General features: G+C 42.1%; 1 pseudogene; it reads right to left on the bottom strand.

The window, feature by feature from the left end:
• LOC103294049 (lysozyme-like protein 1) overlaps nt 1–23,095 on the bottom strand; it is a 134,820-nt pseudogene extending 111,725 nt beyond the window's left edge.
• Between the last annotated feature and the right edge of the window lie 2,974 nt (nt 23,096–26,069).

The following is a 26,069-nucleotide window of genomic DNA, read 5'->3' as shown; positions in this document are numbered from 1 at the left end:
CCCAACCTGCACCCTCTCCAATCCGGGACATCCTTCTCATAATCCTGGACCACTGGCTCCTAATTGCTCACCTGCCTGCCTGCCTGGTTGCCCCTAACTGCCCCTCCTCACCAGCCTGATCGCCCCTCACTGCCTCTGCATGGCAGCCTGATTGCCCTTAACTGCCCCCACGGCCAACCAGGTCTCTCCCAACTGCCCCCCATGCTGGCCTGGTTACCTCCTACTGCCCCCCTTGCCGACCTGGTTGCCCAACGCAGCCTGCTTGTTCAGTCGTTTGGTTGTTCCTCACTAACCCCCCTACCGACCTGGTCACCCCATGTAGCCTGCTTGTTCAGTCGTTTGGTCATCCCTCACTAACCCCTTTTCTGGCCTGGTCGTAGGCAGCCATCTTGTGAGGGTGTGAGGGATAATTTGCATATTACCTCTTTATTATATAGGATGATGAGTTTTTATTGACTATTTTCTCTCTTAACCAAGAGTCAGTTTTTTTGTTTTGTTTTACATCTTCAAATGTCTTATGATTTTTGTTGTATAATGGATATTATAAAAAAACAAATAATATTTCTAGAAGATGTCATGTTCATTCTTCTGCGATACTTCAAAATTGGAGGGTTAAGTCCATCTAACATGTAGTCAGTCTGAATCTCAGATTTGCTTCAGTTTTAGTTTGATACAATTTTCCATGGACTTTAGATATTTTGAGAGGTCAGTTTTTCCCTTCAATAGCTCCTAGAATCTAGAACCTGATAGAGTCCAGAGATTTCTTTTTTTAAAACTTCTTAAAAAATTTATTTCAGAGAGAGGAAGGGAGAGGGAGAGAGAGTTAGACGCATCAATGATGAGAGGGAATCATTGATCAGTTGTCTCCTGCACTGTGGATTGAGCGCTCAACCTGGGCATGTACCCTGACTGGGAATGTAACCATTGACCTCCTGGTACTTAGATTCAACCACTGAGCCACACTAGCTAGGTCAGAGATTTATTAATGCTTTATTCAAAGATGCAAGTTTTCCAAAACATAGGTGAGGTCTCTTTGCATTATAGCCTGGCTTCCAGGGTCACTGATGAGTTCTCTGTATCTACTTTCAAATTTCTGTCCCTGTGACATCTGAAAATCGCAATGCTGCCCCTTCTCCATTCAGTAACTGAAAGTCCACAATGCCTCAAATGGTGTTCTCTCAGCTCTCCTGTTCTGCCCTCCACCTCTAGAAAGAAGCTGCCTTGCACTTGTACAAGATATCTTATGCCTAATGGGTGATCTCTTTCATCTCTCTGGTCCCAGCAGTCAATATATTGCCCATGAAATTGGTAAAGACTTGTATTTAGTTGGTAAGTGGATGCATATATGGTCTGTAGCTTGGGGGTCCTCAGCATTCTAATTTTTTATATTATATCATACACAGTCATTACACATTTCTTACAAGTTTTTGGTGGGTTTCTTCTTACCTCCTATAGTTGATTTCTTCTCTTCCCATGGACTCTTCTTGTTTTGGTTGTTAGGGCAAGAGTGACAGTCTCTTTTTACTTTCTATATCATAAGTAAAAATAGAGGCACCCTAAACCTTTCTCCTAGTACCACATTTTATAAAAAATGAAAACTTTTTCACAGAAGTTAAACTTTTTTTGTCATAAGTAAAATTCTGTCTCTCATTGAGTTTGCCTGACTTCCCTGAGGATTAAGAGGGTTAAGACAGAGAATTTGGGAACTTCTATATTTCGAAGGAAACAGAAATTATCCCGTACAGTTCCCTAATTGATACTTCTTACTTGGGAACACACCCACCAAAGTGGTTTTGCATGGGTGTTTTTTTAGAGTCCATGTGGCTAAGTATGATCATCTCTGACTGCAGTTGACCCAGCAGTCCCCACTTAGTCATTTCTCTCTCTCTGAATTTTGAACATTAAACCAAACCAACATCCAGAAACTTTCCATGTACCCAATGAGCTTTGTCTGGTCTGACCCACACTCTGGGTTGAAACTTGGACTGTGCCATGTTTTTTCAGAATGGATCAATTCATATAAAATCATGATCCCTGGTCTTATTTGATTACTAGAGACCCAATGCATGAAATTCGTGCAAGGGACTCAGCCCTCATAGCCCCAGCTGCCTTGGCCCTCACAGCCCCGGCTTCATCCGGATGGTCATTCTGCTGTTCGGTCTAATTAACATATTAGTTCTTCATTGTATAGAATTAAGTTGCTTAATTGAGGTTTGGGTTATTTTGTTTATTTTCGAACACATATTCATTAGTTTTTGTTTTATTTTGCTCTGTAATCTGTTGTGACAATGAAAGTTGAGAAGAAGCCCAGCTCATGGGAGCAGACAAACACTTTCTAATAGTGATTTTTTTTTTCATATTTTAAAAAATAGGACCTATAAATCCTAAAGAATTTACTCATTTTATTGGCCAAGAGAAATGTACTCTGGTTAATGTAGTTATACAAAATTATGTTAGATATTTCCTCACCAGTGGCAGTAAGTACTAACAAGAGACATGTGATTTTACTCATTTATAATGCACAGATTAGCACATCTGATGACTGCTATGGAATTTATTCTGTGATAAGAAACCACTAGGGTGGCTGGTGGGATGGCAGTGAGGAAGTGAGTATGAGTGAGTGAGGGGGCAAAAGGGGAGTGTAGTATGTGTGTGTGTGTGTGTGTGTGTGTGTGTGTGTGTGTGTGTGTGTGATAGCTAGATCTCGCAGGATCTTCAGGGACTGGTGGACCAGGCTTGCATAGCAGAGCAGCCTCTCTACTGCTGTAATCTCTCCCAGAGCTCCAGCTTTCCCACAGAGGCTGCGCCATCTTGAAGGGGAGAGCTGCTGTGACTGGGAGCCCAGCCTCACCTCCACCCAGGGTGCTCTCAGACACTACCTGGGATTCTACAGCCACTCCCCTGAGGACTTCTACAGCCGAGGGCTCCTGTGAATTCTGGAGGGAACTCCCTCCTCCCCAGCCAGACTACTTAGCCCCGGGCACCATGACCGTGCATGTGAATGACCAAGCCTTACACAGCAGCCCCAGGCTTGGTGACCCACATGAAAACAGCCTTACGCAGGAGCCCCAGTCTCCATGACTGAGCACGCGAACAGCGAGCCTTATGCTGCCACCCCGGGTTCACTGATCGCGCAAGAACAGCCACGCCTTACGTAGCAGGCACTGCGACCACTCCAGCAACCATGCAAGCAGTCACTGCCCACAACCACCAAAGGAATAGTCACCACATGCAAAGCAGCCATCTCACAACCAGATGAGGAGCAGCAGGCCTGTGACTACCCAAGAGGCAGCTGCTGCCTGCGACCCTGCAAGGAGTGGCTTCCCTGTGACTGCCAGAGGAACAGCCACTGCGTACGACCACACAACCCACCAACAAAGCCACTGATGCAACCAAAGACCCCATGCAACTCCACACCTAGATCTTTTGGCAAGACAAAAATGGGGAGACAGAACAACCCCCAAAGGAAAGAAAAGGAGGAATCACCAGAAAAGGAACTAAATGAAACAGATGCATGCAATAAGTCAGAAAAAGAATTCAGAAGAAGGGTCATACAGTTCATAAACCAGATGGATGAGAAAATCAACAACCTTTGTAAGAATCAGGAGGAAATCAAGAGTGATATAGCTACAATTAAAAAAATAATATGGAACCGTTCAACAGTAGACTAGGAGAAGCAGAGGACCAAATTAGCAAATTAGAAGTCAGGGAAGCAAAACACACCTAATCTGAACTGCAATTGAAGAAAAAAAAAATCAAAAGACAGGAGGAGAGCCTGGGCGAGCTTTGGGACAACATGAAATGAAGCAACATATGAATAATAGGAGTTCCAGAATGACAAGAAGAGGAGCAAGGGTTAAAAAACCTACTTGAAGAAATAATGTCAGAAAACTTCCCCAATTTGGGGAAGAAAAAAGCCACACAAGCACAGAGAGTCCCAAACAAGATGAACCCCAAAAGATCAACACCAAGACACTTTGTAATTACAATGGCAAACGTTAACTACAAAGAGAGAATCTTAATGGCTGAAAGAGAGAGACAGAGAGTTACCTACAAAGGATATCCCATTAGATTACCAAGTGATCTTTCAACAGAAACACATCAGGCCAGAAAGGAATGGAAGGAAGTATACAAAGTGATGCAAAACAAGCGACTGAATCCAAGAATACTCTATTCTGCAAGGCTATCATTCAAAAATTGAAGGGGAAATCAGGAGCTTCACAGACAAAAAAGGCTAAGGGAGTTTATCACTGGCAGACCAGCAATGCAAGAAATGCTAAAGAGACTGTTATAAAAAGAAGGGGGAAAAAAGGGAAGGAGGAACACAGGCACAAAAAATAAATATGGCTACAAACAAGTACCTATCAATAATAACTTTAAATGTAAATGGACTAAATGCTCCAAACAGAAGACATAGAGTGGCTGAATGGATAACAAAATATGATCCATACATATGCTGTGTACAGGAGACCCACATCAGAACAAGAGACTCACACATACTGAAAGTAAAGGGATGGAAAAATATCTTTCAGGCAAATGGAAATGAAAAAAAAAAAAAAGCTGGGATAGCAATACTTATATCTGACAAAATAGACCTCAGAGTGAAGGCCATAACAAGAGATAAGGAATGCCACTTCATAATACTAAAGTGATTGATACAACAAGAGGATATAACTCTGGTAAACATATATGCACCCAATGCAGGAGCACCCAAATACATTAAAAAACTTCTGAAAGATATCAAGGGAGAGATAGACAACAATACAATCATAGTAGGGGACTTTAATACACCATTAACATCACTGGATAAATCCTCTAGAAAAAAAAATCAGCTAAGAAACAGCAATCTTAAATGATTCATAAATCAGATGGACTTAATTGACATCTTCAGAACATTTCACCCCAAAGCTCCAGAATATGGATTCTTCTCAAATGCACATGGGACATTTTCAAAGATAGACCACATATTGGGTCACAGGCAAAGTCTTTCCAAATTCAAGAAGACTGAAATCATATCAAGCTTCTTCTCAGACCACAATGGCATAATATTAGAAATCAACTACAATAAAAACAATAAAAAAATTCAAACACTTGGAGGCTAATAGCATGTTGTTAAACAACGATTGGGTTACCAAGAGATCAAAGAAGAAATTAAAAACATCCTGGAAATGAATGACAATGAAAACACAACAATCCAAAATCTATGGGACACAATGAAAGCAGTCCTGAGAAGGAAGTTCATAGATTTACAGGCCTACCTAAAAAAAATAAGAAAAACTGGTAATAAATTATCTAACTCTACAATTTAAAGAATTAGAAAGAGAGCAACAAGAAAGGCCCAGAGTGAGCAGAAGGAAGGAGACAATAAAGTTCAGAGCAGAAATAAATGACATAGAGACAACAACAACAAAACACAATACAGAAGATCAATGAAAAAAAGAGGTGGTTCTTTGAAAGGATAAACAAGATTGATGAACCTCTAGCCAGGCTCACCAAGAAGCAAAGAGAGAGGACCCAAATAAACAAAATCAGAAGTGAAAGAGGCGAAATAACAGCAGGTACCTGAAAATTACAAAAGATTGTTTAAAAAAATACTATGAACAACTCTACTCCAATAAACTAAACAACCTAGAGGAAATGAACATATTTCTAGAAAAATATGACCTTCCAAAACTCAAACAAGAAGAATGAAAAAATCTCAATAGGCTGAAAACTAAGGAGGAAATCGAAGCAGTCATCAAAAAGCTTCCAGCAAACAAAAGGCCAGGGCCAGATGGCTTCACAGAAGAGTTTTACCAAACATTCAAAGAAGAAATAAAATCTATTCTTACCAGACTATTCCAAAAAATTCAAGAGGAAGGCTCTTTCTATGAAACCATCATTACCCTAGTCCCCAAACCCCCAGATAAAGACACCAGAAAGAAAGAAAATTACAGACCAATATCCCTGATGAACATAGATCCTAAAATCCTCAACAAAATTTTAGCAAATCAGATCCAGCATTACATGAGAAAGATCATACACCATGACCAAGTGAAATTTATTACAGGGATGCAAGGCTGGTACAATATCCACAAATCAATAAACGTGATACATCACATCAACAAATTGAGAGACAAAAATCACATAATCATATCAATTGATGCAGAAAAGGCATTTGACAAAATCCAACACCCTTTCCTAATAAAAACTATCAGCAAAGTGGGAATAGAGGGATAATACCTGAACATAATAAAAGCCTTATATGACAAACCTACAGCCAACATCATACTCAATGGGAAAAAACTAAAACCATTTCCCCTAAGACAAGGATGCCCACTTTTACTGCTGCTATTTGACATAATACTGGAAGTTCTAGCCATAGCGATCAGACAACACGAAAAAATAAAAGGCATCTAAATCGGAAAAGAAGAAGTAAAATTGTCATTATTCACAGATGACAGGATATTGTACATAGGAAACCCTAAAGACTCCATCAAAAAACTACTAGAACTACTAAATTAATTCAGTAATGTAGCAGGATACAAAATTAACGCCCAGAAATCTAAGCCTTTTTTTATAGACCAATAATGAACTCACAGAAAGGGAAACTAAAAAAATAAAATAAAATAAATTAAAAAATCCCATTTACCATTGCAAGAAAAAAAATTAAGATACCTAAGAATAAATATACTAGTAACCAAGGAGGTAAAGGAACTGTACCTAGAAAATTATAGAACACTAAAAAAAGAGATAAAGGAAGACATAAACAAGTGGAAGAACATACCATGTTCATAAATTAGAAGAATCAACATCATTAAAATGCCCATACTACCAAAAGCAATGTATAGATTCAATGCAATCCCTATTAAAATATCAACGGCATACTTCAAAGACCTAGAACAAACTTTCCAAAAATTCATCTGAAATAGAAAAAAGACCCCGAATAGCTGCAGCAATCTTGAGAAAGAAGAACAAAGTTGGAGGGATGACAGTACCAGATATCAAGCTATATTACAAAGCCACGGTTCTCAAAACTCCCTGGTATTGGCACAAGAACAGACATATAGACCAATGGGACAGAACAGAGAACCCAGAGATCAACCCAAGCCATTATGCTCAATTAATATTTGACAAAGGAGGCAAGAACATACAATGGAGTTGAGAGTCTCTTCAATAAATGGTGTTGGGAAAATTGGACAGATACATGCAAAAAAATGAAACTAGACCACCAACTTACACAATACACATAAATAAACTCAAAATGGATAAAGGACTTAAAACATAAACTGGGAAACCATAAAAATTCTAGAAGAAGCCATAGGCAGCAAAATAGCAGACTTTTTTTTTTTTTTTGGTAGCAATATCTTTACTGATACAACTCCTAAGGCAATGGAAAGTAAGGAGAATAAATAAATGGGACTACATCAAAATAAGCTTCTGCACAGTGAAAGAAGCCATCAACAGAACAACAAGAAAGCCCACTGCATGGGAGAACATATTTGCCAATGTTATTGTTGATAAGGGTTTAATATCCAAAATTTATAGGGAAGTCATACAACTTAACAAAAAGAAGATTATCAATCCAATCAAAAAATGGGCAAAGGACTTATATAGACACTTTTGGAAAGAAGACATACAGAAGACCGTGATACATGAAAACATGCTCAAAATCACTAATTATCAGAGAGATGCAAATCAAAACAACAATGAGGTACCATCTCACACCTGTCTGAATGGCTATCATCAACAAAAAACAAGTGCTGGCAAGGATGCGAAGAAAAAGGAACCCTCTTGCACTGCTGGTGGGAATGCAGACTGGTGCAGCCACTGTGGAGAACAGTATGGAGTTTCCTCAAAAAATTAAAAATGGAACTTCCATTTGACCCAGTAATCCCACTTCAAGGAATATACCCCAAGAAAACAAAAACACCGATCAGAAAGGATATTTGCACCCCTTTGTTCATAGCAGCACAATTTACAATAGCTACAGCCTAAGTGCCCATCAGCAGATGAGTGGGTTAAAAAACTGGTACATCTACACAATGTGAATATTGAATACTATGCTGCTGTAAAAAAGAAGGAATTCTTACCATTTGCAACAGCATGGATGGAACTGGAGAGCATTATGCTAAGCAAAATAAGCCAGTTGTAGAAAGATAAATATCACATGATCTCACTCATTTGTGGAATATGATGAACAACATAAATTGATGAACAAAAATAGAACCAGAGTCACAGAAACATCGAACAGACTGTCCAACTTACGTGGGAAGTGGGGGTTCGGGGGTTATGAGGTCAACCAAAGGACTTGTATGCATGCATATGAGCATAACCAATGGACACAGATAGGGGGTAGAGGGGAGGGCATGTGCTGGGGGTTGGGGGCGGCCAGGGAGTGGTCTAAGGGGGAAAAAGAAGACTTATGTAATACTTTAAACAATAAAGAATTTAAATTTACAAAAGAGAAAGAAAACACCAGTATCGTTGATGTATCATTGCAAAGCAAGAGAGCCTTTTCTTTGATCTTAGTATGTATCCTGTTGACCATTTTGAGCTTTTCCTCCAAAAATTTAAAAGAAAATGATTTACTAAAAGTTGGTACTACCTGGTAACTGCTACCAGATATTAAGCTACTACCATCTATTAAGCATCTGTTATGTGTCAGGCACTGCACTAGGTCTTTCACATTATCTCATTTAAACCTCATCACATTCTTGATTATTAGCTTCCAAGTTATTACCCCAATTTAACTGATGAGAAAGTTGAGCACATTCCAAGATCATAGAGATAGTGAGTGAGGGTCCAAAGCCAGGTCTGCCTGACCCGAGAGCCTGTGCTTTCTCTGAGACCAATCTGCCTTCCACCCTGGGGACAAACTCTTTTCATCCACCTACCTTCCTTCCCCTCTGCACACTTCACTTCTTAATCAAGCAAGTTTTCTCTCTCATCCTGGTCAATCAGAATTCAGCTCAGCGCCTGCCCAGGGCACATCAGTGGCATTCAGTCATCCTTTCTTCCCAGTTTCCTGTCCTCCTCTGTGCTATCTCAGCCATCTACTTTCCTACCGCACTGTCCCACACCAAGTGCCTTCAAGCCAATTCAGGCCTGGTAGAGAAGGGGGCACGTGGAGGTTCAGTTCGGTGATGGGATGTGAAAGCTCTACCATTAGTTCACAGCCTGAGTAAACAAGGATGTAAGCGATGGAAATCAGAACAGTGATCATCTCTGAGATGAGAGAGGGGCTTTGAGGAGGACAAGTGGAGACTTCTGGGCTGGTGTAAATGTTCTAAAGCTCATTTGGGGTGTTGCTTATATGGGTATATGCATTTGTCAAAGCTATAGAACTCTACCCTTAAGCTGTGCCTATTTTACGTATACATCACTAAAAAAACTTTTCATACAGCCTTGTTTTAAAGAATGCAGGTGCTTGGTATGGCTTTTATTTTTGAGGGTCTGCTGAGTCCTCATCTATGTGCCCACAGGCTCCATGTATGCTCGTGAACTAGTCAGTTGAGTCTTGATCCTTGTCAGGGGGCTTGAATAGCTCTGGGTAGAGAAAGGGATTAGCTATGCCACTCTGAAATATGCCACTATGGAATAAGAATTATTTTGAGTAAAATGCTATTGAAAAAAAAGAAGACAGGAAAAGCTTTCCGCCCTTCCACTATCTGCCTAAAAGTGAGGCATATATGTCCCCTGTGAAGGTGTCTCTTACTCTTCAGTGGGAAGGGAGGAACTACCTTTATCAGCAGAGATGGAGGCGGCACTGGGATGAGGCTGCATAGACACAACTAACTAACTAACTAACTAACTAACTAACCCTTATCAACCATTAGTTTCCTTTATATATTTTCCTTCCCACAATTTAGCATCCGTAGAAGCTCAAACCCCCTTTCTTTTGTCTGGTCACTTCTTCATAATTTAGTGCCCTTTGTTAAAATGGTAACTAAGCTCCTGAGTTTAACTACTCCTTTGGACCCTCATTTCCTTTCTGTGAAGTCCTACGTGTAGGTAGACATAAAAATATTAATATCAAATAAAATTTGTATGTCCTTTTTCCTCTTAACAGTGAAGAAATATCCATGTACCATAGAACCTGAGGTTCCAAAAGGGAAACAAGGCATAGTACAGAGTCATGAACATGGCACCTGGAGTAGGCTGCCCTCTGTAAAAGGGGCTCTGGTCCCAATCATGATTCAGCAGAAGACAGACCAGCCCTGCTGTGCTCTTCCTGAAATTGCCTCACAGCCAAGGTCAAGGACAAGGGCTGACTTTCCAAGCATCTGGCCACTGGATTCTTCCTGGAGAAACAAAATACCCCACTGTTCCTGTCTCCTTCCCTATTTGTGAAATTCTGGGTCTCCAACCTCAGAGGTCCCTGGCCTGTGGAAGGAATAGGTGTGCAGTACCCTGGAGCCTGTCAAGAGTGGCCCTGAGCCAGCCGAGATCTTAACTGCTAAATAACTAGTGGGCATCATGTTGCCACAGCAAACCCAACCTGCCACGGAGCAACAGAAGGGCCAGCGTCACCCTGTGCTCTGCCCTCCTCTCCCCTGTCCCTCTCCTTCCGATCTCCCAACTGGCTTGCCTATAATCTCAGCACAGAAAACCCAGGCTCATTATAAGCCTGCATACACTCTAATGAAAGAATACAGACAAAAGTAATTAGAGATGAACATTAAATGGCCACGCCGAGCACCCCAGCAGGACCAGAAAGGGCGGCCAGGATGAGTCAACCAGCTCCAGCAACAGAAGTTTGCTTCAAGCCAACTAGGATGTGGCTTTGTTGTTCCCAATATCTTTTCTTTGTGGCAAAATACCTCAGCGTGGGCCACTTCAACAGAACTGTGAAGTCCTCCACCTATCTCCAGTCTTCCCTTTAAACAACAGTATCCGAGGACTTCACAAAGTTCTTGTCAGGTTTCCAGTGATCCACAGGCTTCTTCTCCTTCCCTCTTTGATTTCAGAAATGAACTTTGTTATCAGTCATGTACACCTTAGTGAGAATTCTTTTTCTTAAAAATTGACTTAGAGTCCAATGTGGCAACTACCTAGCTAAGTAAATTAAAACAAGCACTTCCAATATCAGCACTGAAGAGAAAGGCAGTACATGGTAAAGCCATTTCAAAATGTCTTGCTGGGTAATAGCTGCAAAATTCACGTGCTGGAAAATGCACATCATTAATTTCACTTGCAGCCTAGGCCGGGTGTAATTGGTTCCTGCCTGTGGCAGGCTCTTGACCTAAATGCTCTAGCAGGAAGACTGCACCCATGTTTGAGTCCTTTATGCACACTATCCTGTTATTTTATGATTGATATAATATTCTCCTAGAGTTCTGTGAGATTTTATGTTTTAACTGGAAACAAATATTGAAAGCAAGGAGTTCCTTTTTTTATAATGTTCAAATACAATGCTATTACCAAGGATCCCAATCTGAATCACTTGCAGTTAGCAGGAAAGAGTCTCTACATACCAAGACTGCAGCTCTTTACTCTGAAGCATGAACCAAGATCACGGTCAGGCACACAGGCAGCATTTTTCATTACCGTGGGGCAAGCCTCCAATCAACCATCAGAGTGGAGCCTTCTAGTCTCCAGCAAGTCATTATGTACTTAGGATTATCATTAGTTTTCTCTCCCTGAAGTGCTTCTAATAAATGTGAGGGCTGTGGGCTAGCAGCAGTCTATGCATTCACTGATAAAAGGTTCTATGTTCAATTTTCTAAAAATGCCCTTAGAGAATCCCCAATTTCCTGCCTCTCCCTAAGAAGAAACTGAAGTCGTGCTGCCTTCAAAGAGGGCGAACTGGGTCCTCTTGGTGCAAACACTTCCCAGGTTTGGAAGGAGATGACACCAGGACATTTTGGAGACTTGGAACCTTGGCTGGCTGTTCCCTTTTGGGGACTGACATTGCAGACAGAGATGTTTTTATTTGCTGCAGACTTAAGTATTATACAAGCCAATGTCTGTGTGGCTTCTGCTTCTCCATCCCATTTCTATTAGCACAGTGTGGCCTCCCAGCTGGGAATCTATGTGAGCTCTGACAAGTCCTGCTCCCCCCAGAGCCAAAGACCCACCTCTGGCTTTTTCAGGTGAGTCCACACTGCCCAGGACTCACCTGACTCAGCTCATTCTCTTGGCCACATCCTCAGGTGTCACATGTGAATGAGGTGTCACATCAGCTCTCTTAGACACACTGCTGTATTAAAGCAAGAATCCATCCAATCAGCTGAGGGAGGGAAGGACACAGAGGCTCCCAGAGAAGTGGCTTTGAGCAGACAAGGTGTTCACACATAGACTTTTGTAGCATTATCTTTTATTAAGCTATAGAGACTTTGGACATTTTCTTGTCAAGCTTTAAAGTTTTAATGATGTTATTGTCATGAACTGGAATTGGTTGTGGATGTGTTCAGGGTGTTCAAATAATATCTTCTGTGTGAGGCCCTTTTAAAGGAACACACGGGAGCTTTGAGCACATTTATTCTTCCTCATTTTGCTAATAGAGCCTCACCTATGTTGGCCAGCACACCCACATCTGCCTGAATTCCATGCTTGCTGCTGCAAAGAGCATGGCAGATGACCCTAGTATTCAAGCAGAGAGCTCTATCCACAGACAAGAATATTCCTGAATTTCCACATGTTCCAATGTAGTTCAAATGTATCTATCACATAACAAGCCTAGCAGTCTTGGTTTTGTTTTTGTTTCATTATCCAAATGAATAATTACACCTTGGGCACCAGAGTGTAACAGTTAGTTTGCAACCTAATAGTTTGGTCATAAGGGACCAAGTCAGCTCCATAGATGAACTCTGCACACAGGCCTCAGGGTATTTCAATGGCAGATAAATGAGGCTTTTCTTCAAGAGAGCTAGAAAAACAGCTGGACATTCTGGAAGAGGTAGCAGTAAGCATAGGCGCTATTTAGACTAGGACACATATGCACCCCTGGTTCTTAGTAAGGCACCCTCTGAGTTTAAAGTTTTCATTATTAGAGGGTTTCAGAAATCTGTGGAGCTGTTGGGGGTTTGGGAGAAACTCGTGGATGTAAGAATCAGGAGAGAGACCCTGTGGGACTGCACTTACCCCCTGTTTCACCCCGAGCCTCTCCTGCCTGACTTGTAGATTGTGGCTGAGTAGGATTTGTTTTAAATAAAGATTTTTACTGCTTATAAAGCAGCATCATAAAACAGCTTGAAAAATTCTGGATTAGTCACTCTCAAGGGCCTTTCCCCATTCTAGCATTCCAAGATCTTTGGACTCTATAGCTATCCTGAATGTAAACCCTGTAGCTTGACCCTCACTCAGGGACACCAATAAATCCCTTCTGTCACCATGACTAGGTGCCGGCAAAGTCTGCAGGGACACACAGGACAGTCTGGGATCCTTTGAAATGAAATGTCAAGCCAGCCAGGTTTGGGGGCACATAATAGCAGAGCTAAAAGAACACTCACTGTGAGTGAAAAATTTAATTTGATCCCTTCTGCCTAAAGAAGCTTCAGACAGAGAAGGAAAAAGATAAAGGGCTTTTGAAAGAGTAGATAAGGAATCTTTGCCAATCCTGTTCCCCACCCTTCCACCCCCAAAACCCCCCAAGCCCTGCTAATGTAACTGTCAAGATATTCCAGTACCTTTGGGATGTCCAGCAGTGAATGTGCTGGTATAGCATGTTGGTCAACAATTCTTGTTCTAGATTCTCTGACCAGTTCAGATAATCTCTTACTAATCCCTTTTCCTAACTGCTCCTACTTTTAGTTCATGAAACTCATATCCTTTTACTAACCTGGACAAATCAATAATAGTTAGTCGACAACTCTAGAAATTTAGTTCCTAAGAAAGAACCTGACATTGCAGTAGTTTTACACTACAAAAAGCCAGTTCAATTTATTTAGAAGATTAGTTAGTTGAGGAAGGTCTTTGTCATATATGACATCAAACAACTGATTCATTGGCTTGAAAAATTTTTTTCAATAAATTCTTTTGAAGTTAGGTAGACACACCCTCTGTATGGGAATAGCTATCCAACATGCTGTGTCATTAACGCATTACGTATTTGGTATTGCGTACCTCATGTAAAGGTGTCAGGCATAATAGGAAATCTAATGTGCCCTTTCAAAAAAGAACTGATAGAATGAAGTCTTCTTTCTGTGTTGCCATGTGATTTACGGTACATATTATTTCTATGCTATTATATATTCACTTGTAAATCCTTTGTGAGATAATAAATCTTTTTCATTATGTAATTGTACCTAAATTCAAGACGCAGGGCCAGAAACATGTGACACTAAAGTTGGCTTTAAGAAAAGGTCATCATATTGTCACAGGGGAAGAGCTCTAAGTCATATGCCAAAGATCGTAATCTCAGATATTGTTGTGTATCTGCAGAGAGAACTGCTCAGCTTGTGTTGGTTGAAAGCCATTCTGAAGTGTAGTTAGGACAAGTATGGTACCAAGCAAACCCAGGTTTGCATCACTTATAAGCTGAGTGATCTTGGGCAAGTTACTTAACCACTCCAAGTCTCACTTTTATCACCTGTAAAATGGGCATAATAATTACATCTACCTCATGGGATTATTGTGAAGAATTAAGAACATACAGTCAATGTTCAGTAAGTGTTTATTTTCTTCCTTCCTTCCTTCCTTCCTCCCTCCCTTCCTTCCTTCCTTTCTTTCTTTCTTTCTTTCTTTCTTTCTTTCTTTCTTTCTTTCTTTCTTTCTTTCTTCCTTCTTTCTTTCTTCCTTTCTTCCTTTCTCCTTTCTTTCTTTCTTTCTTTCTTTCTTTCTTTCTTTCTTTCTTTCTTTCTTTCTTTCTTTCTTTCTTAATCATCAGCTGAGGATGTTTTTCCATTGATTTTTAGGGAGAGTGGAAGACAGAGGGAAAAACAGAGAGAAACATCAATGTGAGAGAAACACATCGATTGGTTGCCTCCTGCACAAGCCCTGATCCGGGCCCGGGCTTGGGAGGAACCTGCAACCAAGGTACATGCCCTTGACCAGAATTGAACCTGGAACCCTTTGATACACAGGCTGACACTCTATCCACTGAGACAAACTGGCTAGGGCAGTGTTTATTATTCTTACTAGAGGCCCGGTGCATGAATTCCTACATAGGTGGGGTCCAGCCAGCCCGTCCCCATGGGGGCCAATTGGGGGTGGGGCTGGCCAGGGGGAGGAGCCACAGGCAGTTAGCCTGCTGCCCCTGCCCCTGATCAGGGTGGGGGCAATTGAGGGGGGGGGCAGCCAGAGGGAGGGGCTGCAGGAAGTTGCGGGGGGGCAATCTGGGCCCCAATTGGGATGGTTGGCCACTACAGTGCATGTCATAGAGACTGGTTGTTCCAGGTACTTGGCTTTTATACATATAGATTATTGACCTTGATTTCCTATGTAATAATGACTTTGTATAGTACTACCTCTAAGATTTTTTAAAATTTTAAAATCCTCAGGTTTGTGTAGTTCAGGCTTCTTCCTTTAGAGTTCAAAACATGCAGTTGGTTCCAGGATCCATGAGGGTAGCTCACTCCTGTTCTTGCGATGGTGACCATGGTGACATGAGCCTGCCTGCATGCACTCAGAATACACAGCCCTGGCAGGGAGAGTCTTCAGCGAGACACTGAAAGGTGCCAGGCTGGAGGAGTGGGCTACAGACCACAGATTATTCAGGACAGACTCAGCCCAAATGCTGCACAGGCAGGCATGGAGGACATGGGGCCAGGGAGGGACAAGAAGTGAGAATGAAAGTCAGGTACTCAGCTGAGAGTTCTAGCTAGGGAGAAGCACATGCAGACGGGGGTCCTGCCTGGAGGAGGTCCTTTGCAATGGCCTAAAATGTCTGCAGTTCAGTCTGGCAAGAATGATGGCTGGTGCCCTGCTCCTCAAAGTGTGTGGCCTGGGCAGTATCAGCATCCTCCAGGACTTCAGTGGAAATTCAGAATTTTAGGCTCCACCCCAGATCTTCTGAAACAGAATGTGCATTTGAACAGGACTCCAAGCTGGAGGGGTGAGTGAAAGAAGCTTAGCCTGTTATTTTGATCAATTCCATTGAAGTAGAGACACATACTGGAATTATTTTTTTAAGTCAGGTAGGAAATATTTTCTAAGGAATGCGGAAGCACTCAGCCAAGAAACTTAAAAAGGGAAACCTGGTTTTCCAAAAGAAAAAATTTAAAAGGTATCTTCTAAGCATGTTTTTCCTATAAACTGCCACCGACTAGTGACTATTGTGGAATACAGCCAATGCCAAGTTGTCGGTGATCGTATGTACTATGCCACCTATCAAAGGGTGGAGATGCCGCACAGAGCAAACCCAAGTGGAATTTTGTCGCCTGATTCCAGGAGTGAGCACCTGCTTTCTTGCTTTGAAGGAGCTTCCTGCAGGACATCAAGAGTCAGGTTGTCCTCATGGGAAGCTGACAGCCTTCTCTGTCTTGCCATCTCTCTCATGTGCTTGCTCTTTTGCTCATGACACTCTCACTTGTTTTATGATTAAGGAAGCGAAGATTAAGTAGTTTGCCCAACAGGACAACTCATGTGGTTTCCAGGACTTGAATTTGAATGGGGACCTCTGTTTCTGCAAAGCCTTGGCTCTCACCTCACTGCTGCATTGCCTCTTACATTATCAGCCCATTTGGGGTTAGATGAGGTGACGCTGCTCAAAAAGCTGAAAGTTTTCATTCCAGTTGTTGTTGCAATTTTCAGAGAGTGTACATCTGCTTCAGCCCAATTCAGCATGGTTCTGTAACCCGCATGCAAGAGATGTAAAACAACCAAACCACAGAGCCCTGAGAGAGTCTTACTCTGTGTAAACTCAGAAGCAGGGCATTCCTTTGAGGTAGAGATACTTCTAGTAAGACAAAAAAAAATCAAATAGGAAGTATTTCCTGAATGGGAAAGCACTCAGACAAAAAAATTAAAACTGTCAAGTTCCAAAAGCCCCCCCAGCCAAAGAACCCAGGACAAGATCCTTTTCTTCCTGGGTGTGGGGTGGGAGTGTCACTTATAAGAAGCACATCCTCCAGAAGGCTCTGGGTTGCATCAGTTTGTGCAACATGGGTCAGGGGCACAGCATCTCAAGATAAAGTAGGCCTGGAGGGTGGTTCTGGGGATAAGTGAGTTAATATGTGTTCAAGTCCTGCTCCTCCAAATGTAGTCCACATCACCCATGAGCTTGTTAGAAATGTGGGGTCTTAAGTCCCCTCCATACCTGCTGAACCAGAATCTGCATTTTAATTAGATCCTCAGGTCACTGAACACACTTGAGGATCTTGCTGAGAAATTCTGTGTAAGGTGCTATTAATTAGATGTCCCTAACGCTGGTTGATTCAGGTGATAGAATCATTCTCACCTTGGAAAAGCCAGCTCCTTTCATGGGGCTATTTCTACTAAAAGGATGAACCTTTAGTGCGGGAGTTGTTAAGAAAATAAACTGGCAACTGTATTTGGTTTGTTATATACTAGAAGCCCTGTGCACGAAATTCGTGCACGGGGGTGTGTCCCTCAGCCCAGCCTGCACCCTCTCCAATCCAGGACTGCTGGCTCCCAACTGCTCGCCTGCCTGCCTTCCTGATTGCCCCTAACTGCTTCTGCCTGCCAGCCTGATCACCCCCTAACCACTCCCCTGCCAGCCTGATTGATGCCTAACTGCTCCCCTACCATCTTGTTTGCCCCTAACTACCCACCCCTGTAGGCCTGGTCACCCCTAACTGCCCTTCCCTGCAGGCCTGGTCACCCCCAACTGCTCTCTCCTGCAGGCCTGGGTCCCCCCCAACTGCCTTTCCCTGCAGGCCCGGTTGCCCCCAACTTCCCTCCTCTGCCAGCCTGGTCACCCTTAACTGCCCTCCCCTGCAGGCTTGACTGCCCTCCCTTGCAGGACTGGTCCCTCCCAACTGCCCTTCCCTGCTGGCCATCTTGTGGCGGCCATCTTGTGTTCACATGGGGTCAGTCATCTTTGACCACATGGGGGCAGCCATCTTGTGTGTTGGAGTGATGGTCAATTTGCATATTATTATTTTATTAGATAGGATTAGATAGGATAGAGGCCTGATGCACAGGTGGGGGCCGGCTGGTTTGCCCTGAAGGGTGTCCTGGATCAGGGTGGGGGTTCCCTTGGGGTGTGGGGTGGCCTGGGCAAGGAGCCTGTGGTGGTTTGCAGGCTGGCCAAGCCCCCCGGCAACCCAAGCAGAAGCCCTGGTATCTGGGATTTATTTGTCTTCTATAATTGAAACTTCGTAGCCTTGAGCAGAGCCAAGCCTCCTGCTCGCTCCGTGGCCATAGCCATTTTTGTTGGGATTTATTTATCTTAATTGAAACTTTGTAGCCTTAAGCGGAGGCCAAGGCAGGCCATTGCAGGCGGAAAGCTTGGCTTCCTCCATTGCCGGGAAAACCCAAGCCCCCTGCTCTCTCCGTGGCTGCAGCCATCTTGGTTGGGTTAATTTGCATACTCGCTCCTGATTGGCTGCTGGGCATGGCTTGTGGATGTAGTGGAGGTATGGCCAATTTGCATATTACTCTTTTATTAGATAGGATGGTCTCAATTTTCAAAGGCTGAAAATATAATAAAATGCCCTTGCAAACCAAAATTACATTAAAATTTGAATCTATGATGGGCAATGAGGACTGATTGAACCTTGCAGGGGACCAAAGTCACCTTACAAACATCAGCTTTCTTTGTGGAGAAGATGTGAGAAGTGCCAGTGAATGCAACATCTCGGCTGCTGTAGTTACCAGGCCTGGGCGGCTTAGCATATGACAGAGAGAGAACCTGGTGGGTGTGGGCAGGTGCTGAGGGCGGGGGCCATTGTCACAGCCAGACAGGTAGACCATGGCAAAGAATGAGAGCATTCTTTACACTGAAAGGTCTGGTTTCACTGGTTAGAGGAGTCTGGATTGATGGGCACCAGGAATTTAACATAATTAGGGCCAAGCCTCTAAATGGGAATGCCTTTGCAATTTCATTCTGCCTCCAGGCTGAGGTTGGAGATGAGATGGCAAGGACAGGGGAGCTGCCACCTTCCGAACCCTCCTAGTCTGGTCTGAATTCTGCAGAGAATGCTTGCTGTGGTTCCCTTTGTTATTTTCCTCCCATTCCTGTGATGTAAAGATTTGGAAATGCCTAGACTTTCCCAGCCCGCCTGGTCCAGGATCCTGAGCCCAGTTCCCTCTGCACCCGGACCTGTGGTTGTACAGAATTAATGTAAGGCTGCAGACCCTGTGTTCAAGTTCCCTGGGGTCAGTCCCTGCCTTTTTCAATTGTTACCTGGGAAAGCTATTTTCCCAGATGTGAATGGACATTATCACAGCATGCCCTTCAGGGTTGGTAGGCCTGGAGGGTTTTTCGGGGGATAAATGAATTAACATGTGTTAACATGTTGGGTGCAACATGCTCAGGATAGCACCTGACACATGGTAAGAGTAGTTACTATTTTAGGCCATCGGATTTGGAACCTACACCCAGACGCTTTTTCCTCCTCAGGGGAAAAGAAAGAGCTAGACTTCCACTAGCCAGTGGTTCCCTGGGGTCACTGTCCTCTCTGCCTGGGTCTCGGTCCCAGGTGGTCCAAAAAAAGAATGAGTCACTTTTGGTGAGGGCAGGCCTTGAGTTTGGGGGTACCCCGGGTGCTTGGGTATAACAAAACAATTTCATTCCGGAAGTCTGGGGACTAAACCATTACCCTATTTATAAACAACTAGAAAGTTCTCTTGGCAACAGGCTGCGGGTTTGTTTAGGTGGCTCCTGCGTGGCTGGGAAGGCCTATGCTTGTTATAGCTGCGGGGCTTAGTTGTCTGTAGCCTGGCAAAGTGGAGTTCAGCCCGAGGTCAAGCTCTGTTGAAATTAGCCATGTGACATCTGCAGACTTGCGATAACCCCAGGGCTTCCCTTGGAATCTGCTGCTGTCCTGCTCTCCAAGCTGGCATTGCAACCTCAAACCTTATCCTGGGGCTGGACTAGATCAGCACCGTCAATTCCACAAAGATGAGACAAGCAGTGCTTTAGGACGAGACAGCTACTTTAGCTAGAGGATAAGCCAGCTACCTTACAGCAGAAGGTCAGGGATATATGATTCCATTTTCCATATCAACACAGATAGGGATGTCTTTGGTATTTTCTGCTTTGTGTTCACTCTTAGCTTTCTATTTTTTTCACCATTAAAACCCAGAGACACATTAACCCTTAGCCCCTTAGCAGATTGTTTTTGTCATTTTTTTGGTTTATTTTTTAGTGTTAATATGGTTGGTATGTATGTTGTAAAATAAACACACACACACACACACACGCACGCACACACACACACACACACACACACACACACACACACACAACAAAGCAAAAACAGAATTGTCCATCTCAGCCATGGAACTTTGCATAATGATACACAATTTTTACAAGGATCTGGAAGAAATGCCATCACTTAGGACACAAACCAAAACAGAAACAAAATCTCACATTTATTTTCAGAATGGATTCTGGCAACATAGTAATAGTAAATAGGAACAAAAATCAGCAGATACTATTCTTTGATCCTTAGAGAAGGAAATTAAGGAAGAACTGGCTTACACTTGTGGCCCATAAAAAGTAGCATATAAGGACCTGGAGTGTTGATGGAGACATCTGTCCCAAGTATAAAACTCTTCAGGTCAATTCAATGATTTCAATGAAGGTTTGAAACAGATGCAGAGACTGGAGTAATCAAACACTCCTGAACAGGGAAGGAAAACAAAGGGAAAAATGAGGCAGGAGACATAATATAAAAATACACAGGAAAAATTGTGTTGTTCCTTACCAATGTGTGCGTATGTGAGTGTATGCCTTTGTCATAAATTTCTTTGAATGATACATTTTTATTAATTTTATATTAAATATGTAAATTTTTGGGTCAGTTCAGAGGGTCTGAAAATTACCCTGGGTAAAATTGACAAAAAATCAAATAAAAAGCTAGTGAAAACCAATGTGTTAACAAACTGCACTTTCTAGTCCTATATAATAAAGAACTAATATGCTAATTAGACTGGACTGTGGAATGACCCTCCGGAACAACCAGTGGCAAGGGGGTGGGGCCGTGGGGCCACGGGGCTGGGAGGGCCTACACTTGCATGAATTTCATGCATCAGGCCTCTAGTCTCACATATAAATAAGTAGAACCCAGTTTTAGGTGACCTTTAACCTAGACAGTAAGGTAGAATTCTAGGTGAATTATTAAAGGAGAAGGTGAATTTTGGAAAATAAAAAGAAATCAGAATACACTATGGGTGGGTCAAGTCCAAACACTTTAATTGCCACTTTGGACAAACTTATTGGCCAGGCAGTCAAGAAAGGGAGGGAAGAGAGACAGTGAACATGACCTTCCCCAAGGCAGGTGACAGGTATTTCGTGTTGCTCTGTAGACAAGACAGAGACCTGTGGACTGAAAACTGAAATAATGAGGTGCATTAGTGGCTGGTGGAGAACAAAGGATAAAAAGGATGCTGATGGATGTTACCTTTCAGAACCTTTCTTTAGAGGGCTATTCTTAGTTCTCAACCTGATCCCATTCAGCCCGGTTACCAGGACTGTGGTGAATATGTAGAAAGCATTCTCATACAGGAGCACGTACCCTGAAGCTTAGAAACATGGACAGTATGCTGAATGCTAGATGCAGAGTGCAAATATTTGTTGGCTGTTTGTTCCCTTTTTAAAAATCCAATAGTTTCTTTGGTATTTCTAGAATCGTAATGAGACTCCCTCAAGGAGCAAGAGGCTTTCATGAATAAATCTGCCTTAAATTTGAAATGGCCTGTGTCTCTCATTGCCTTTAGTTGGTCACTTATTCTGAGGGGATTCTACCACTGTGTGTGGCCTACCTATGTGAGTTAAATATGAAAGCTTTTGCAAAAAACTGTATTTTCATTCCACCCCAATAATCATGATTAACAAAGTGAAACTCTAGATAGATAAGAAGATACTTTCAAGTAGTGTAAAACATTTGAGTCCTAATTTCTTATTATTTTTACCATAATTATTTAAAACTCTTTCAGATTAGTCCTAGTTAATTTGGCTCAGTGGATAGAGCATTGGCCTGTGGACTGATTCTCAGGTTTAATTCAGGTCAAGGACACATGCTTAGGTTGCGGGCTCGATCCCCTGTAAGGGGTGTGCAGGAGGCAGCCGATCAATGATTCTCTCTCATTATTGATGTTTCTATCTCTCTTTCCCTTTCTCTCTGAAATCAATAAAAATATACTTTAATAATAAAAAGCTCTTCTAGGTTGATTGCATGCATTATCACATATTAAAGAAAGTGTTTTTCCATGTGCTAATGAAAGATTTTATGAGCATGAACCTGGAATGATCTTTAAAGTGACTCAATTACTGCCTGCAATAATGGCATAATGTTAATAACGACACAGTTAAAATGATCTTTTACATATATTCTCCAAGAGCCATCACTTCAGCACTTTACATTGCCAGAGATATATTTGCAGTCAGAGTGCTTAGGCAGGCTCAGCACAAGGCCATGCTGCTCAGAATCAGACATTCCAAAGGGGTGAGACCCACCTCACCCCCCAACCACAGCTGCAGCCAGCTACTGGCTGCCTGCCTCCACTCCCCATCCTTGCTATCCTTTGTTTCCATTCTATAACATATATTTTCGTAAGCCATTTAATGTTTCAAAGGTGGTCTAAAATAAAATAGAATACTGAAAATATCTCATGGTGGGAAAAAGATTCAATTCTAAACCTTCTCTGTCAAAATCTGAAATTGGAATGCATTGGGATTCAAGTGCATATTTGTACAAGTTCTGAAAATTATAGAAAGTTAAGCAAGTCACTCAACTCATCTAGCAGAATGCCAGGTCACTGGGGCATTTGGTGCCCAAAACAGAGTTGTCTCTCCTCAAACACCAATATGGGACCCTCATTCAAGTATTAAAGCTGGAGTTGGTCTGCTAGTCAGCACCCATCTAAGTCTGAGCATGAGGCTCTGCTCATGTTACCCTTTCTGCTTCAAACCACTGCTCTCAGGATGAAGATCAAAGCCCATCATACCCCTGCAAAAGTTCACACCATCAGGCCTCTTCCTACCTTCCACATTTTCGTTGCCCTTTTTCCCCTGCCCTTTGCCCTCTGTAGCTTTCTCCAACATTTCAGACTCCTCTTAACTCTGAGCCTTTGCACATGGTATTTCCTCTACCTTGGTGCTGTTCCCTGCCTCTACACCGCAGCCTTTAAAATTTATCTCAAGCCCAGCAGGCTTGGCTGAGTGGTTGACATATGAACCAGGAGGTCATGGTTCAATTCCTGGTCAAGGCATCTGTCTGGATTGTGGGCTTGATCCCCAGTGTGGGCGTGAAGGAGGCAGCCAATCAATGATTCTCTTTCATCATTGATGTTTCTATCATTGATGTTTCTATCTCTCTCTCCCTTTCCCTTCCTCTCTGAAATCAATTTATATATATATATATATATATATATATATATATATATATATATATATAATTTAGTTCAAAGTGTATGTCCTCAGGAAGAGTCTCTAGAATTTCACAGGGGAGCTCTTTCCCCACTGAATACGCTCAGTGTTGCCTGTACACTTCCTTTGTGGCATTGATCCCCATTTGCAATTATATACTTGTCAGTGTCTGTTTATTTGCTCACCATTGTTTCCACCAAGTATGTGTCTGACATAGAGACATCATTCAGTAAATACAGGGAAAGGGAAGATTGTTTGGACAGGATATTTGTCTGTTCCCAGAGCGACTCTATATTCTCTCCTGGATTCAAGTCAGAGTAACCCAAGACTGCTCTGGGGTATGATATTCTTGGCTTTTATTGGAGTTTACCACAGAAAGTTTTTAGGGAGAATGTCTCCACCCTCAAACGTGGAAGGAACTTTACTGGTATGATGTTCTGTCTCTCCAGGGAAGGAGGAGGAGCTGGTTTTATTGCTGGGTCTGGGACAAGGAAATGGTGTGTGCAGCCCTGTCCTTTCTTTCAGAAGCGACCCTGTCTACAGAAAGCATGGCGGTATCATGGGGGCAGGTCTCCACATGTGAGGCCCATAGTGGCCCAGCTAGATAATCCAATCAGGTTTGGGGGTTCAGCATTAGAAACCCAGCTTGTCTGCAGATTAAAGCCACATTCTCCAATATTACATTTGTCAGTAGCAAAAGTAATATTTTGGCCTTAAGAAATTCTCTTCTACATTTATTGTAAAATAAGGCAGAACCTAAATATAATTCTCATTGTATCACCAGTCTCCATATATAGAATTCTAATTTACAAGCTCTCCTCAGAATTTAGTGTCAGGACAATGTGTCCTCTCCTCAGGAGCTTGTGGTATGCTTTCTCCTTTCCAACAAAGAGAGTTATGAAACTGGCATCCAGAAGGCCAGCAAGTCTAAGGTCTAACCTGAAATGCAATCAAGCCGATCACATTGTCTTCAGTGAGTGTATTTGCACCCTCTTTTACCTTGATGTTGTCCTCAAATTCCAATTTGTCATGTTGCCTTATTTTTTAGTGTAAGCCACAACTACCGCAGGTCCTATTTGGAAAAGGATAGGTAAGCGCATGTTTTAAAAACATGAGCTAATGTGACTTGGCAACCAAAGAAAATAATAAGGAATATTTATTGAGTGGTAACTAAGAGTTATGCTAAGAACTTTATATATCCATTACCTTATTTAATCCCCATAATAACACTACCATTCTTATTATTCCCATTGAAGAGATGAATAAACTGAGGTATGAGTGGGTCAGTTTACCCAAGATCACACTTCTTTTTGTGATGAATTTGAACGTCTTTGACTCCAGAGCCTGAGCTCTGAACTAAATATTCTATACTATCATGAACTTGAAATCATATTCAGCCTTAATAATACTTATTTTAACAATGTCTTAACAGTATGGAAAATTATTACTACCTAATTATTATTTTGTGATTACCTCAGCTTTATCTCTTAAGCTACATAAAGTTTGGGGCAGTCATTTGAAAAATGAAGGCACAAAGTATTATGTTATTAACTAGACTTTGTAATACTTTAATTGTCAAAATGGAGTCCCAGGCAAAGTTTCTCTCAAATAAGCAGAATCCAAAATGCCATTGATATGAAAGGAATAAAAGATGAGAAAACAAACCCATCTCATGGACTTAAAACAGAACCTGTGAGATCTGGAATGTGAACACAGTCAGCCCATACTCTACATTTTCTTAGACTTGGAACAGGGCAATATATTTTACATGTTAGGTACTGCTTAGGTGCAGGGGACAAAATGGACAGAGACCTGCCCTTGTAGTCAAGTGGTGGGATGGGATGTGGGGGAGGGAGAGACAATGTACAAATAAACAAGTAAATATATAACATATCCGCCTACAAGCTCTATGGGAGAAAAATAGTCAAATAAGAGTGACTGGGAGCAGCTACTTATGTAGGTGGTTAGGATAACTTGGATAACAAGTTTTTGCTAAAAGCAGGAAGGGGCACACTTTTATGAGCTTCAGAAAAAACTCCACTGCAATGAAGTCATATGCTCATCTTCTTTTATTTAAGTAGTTTTAGAATCTATTGCATTTTGGCATAGCAATACTATTCTAAGAGACTAAAAATATTTTTAATGAAATTATAAAATGATCTCTACCCTCAGGAGAAGCTATGATCTGATAGACCTAGTGAAATTGATTTAACTAAAGGATAGCAGAATTCATATCTCAAAGCTGCTCCTTACACTTTTCCCCTGACCAATACCTTACATCACTTTCCTGGTATCTGGAAGAGCAGCAGTCAGACAGTAAGAAAGAAGCCCTGGGAAGGAAACAAACATAGGAAGAGAATCAGGAGAAACACAGCCCCCTATGTAGGAACACACCAAACCTTGTTTACAAGATCTTTTCCGGTTCATAACTAAAGAGAGCTAGGTTTTTTATTAAGAGGAGACCCTTTCCTTTTAATTCCATGATATTTTGGACACTACTGGCCTCTGGATAGAATTCCCGTGTCCCTGAATTGGGTTTTCGAGGTGGTCCTAAGCCTTTTGAATCAAGCCTTGGCTGTCTCCCTCCAGCTCCTGCAGTCTCTGTGCCCAGGACACATCCTAGGAAAGGAAGGCCAGTGGCCAGGGTTTA

This window comes from Eptesicus fuscus, chromosome 5 (genome assembly GCF_027574615.1).
Source record: "Eptesicus fuscus isolate TK198812 chromosome 5, DD_ASM_mEF_20220401, whole genome shotgun sequence".
NCBI classification, from domain to species: domain Eukaryota; kingdom Metazoa; phylum Chordata; class Mammalia; order Chiroptera; family Vespertilionidae; genus Eptesicus; species Eptesicus fuscus.
Note: the sequence above shows the minus strand (reverse complement) of the source record. Positions and strands in the feature narration are given on the sequence as shown.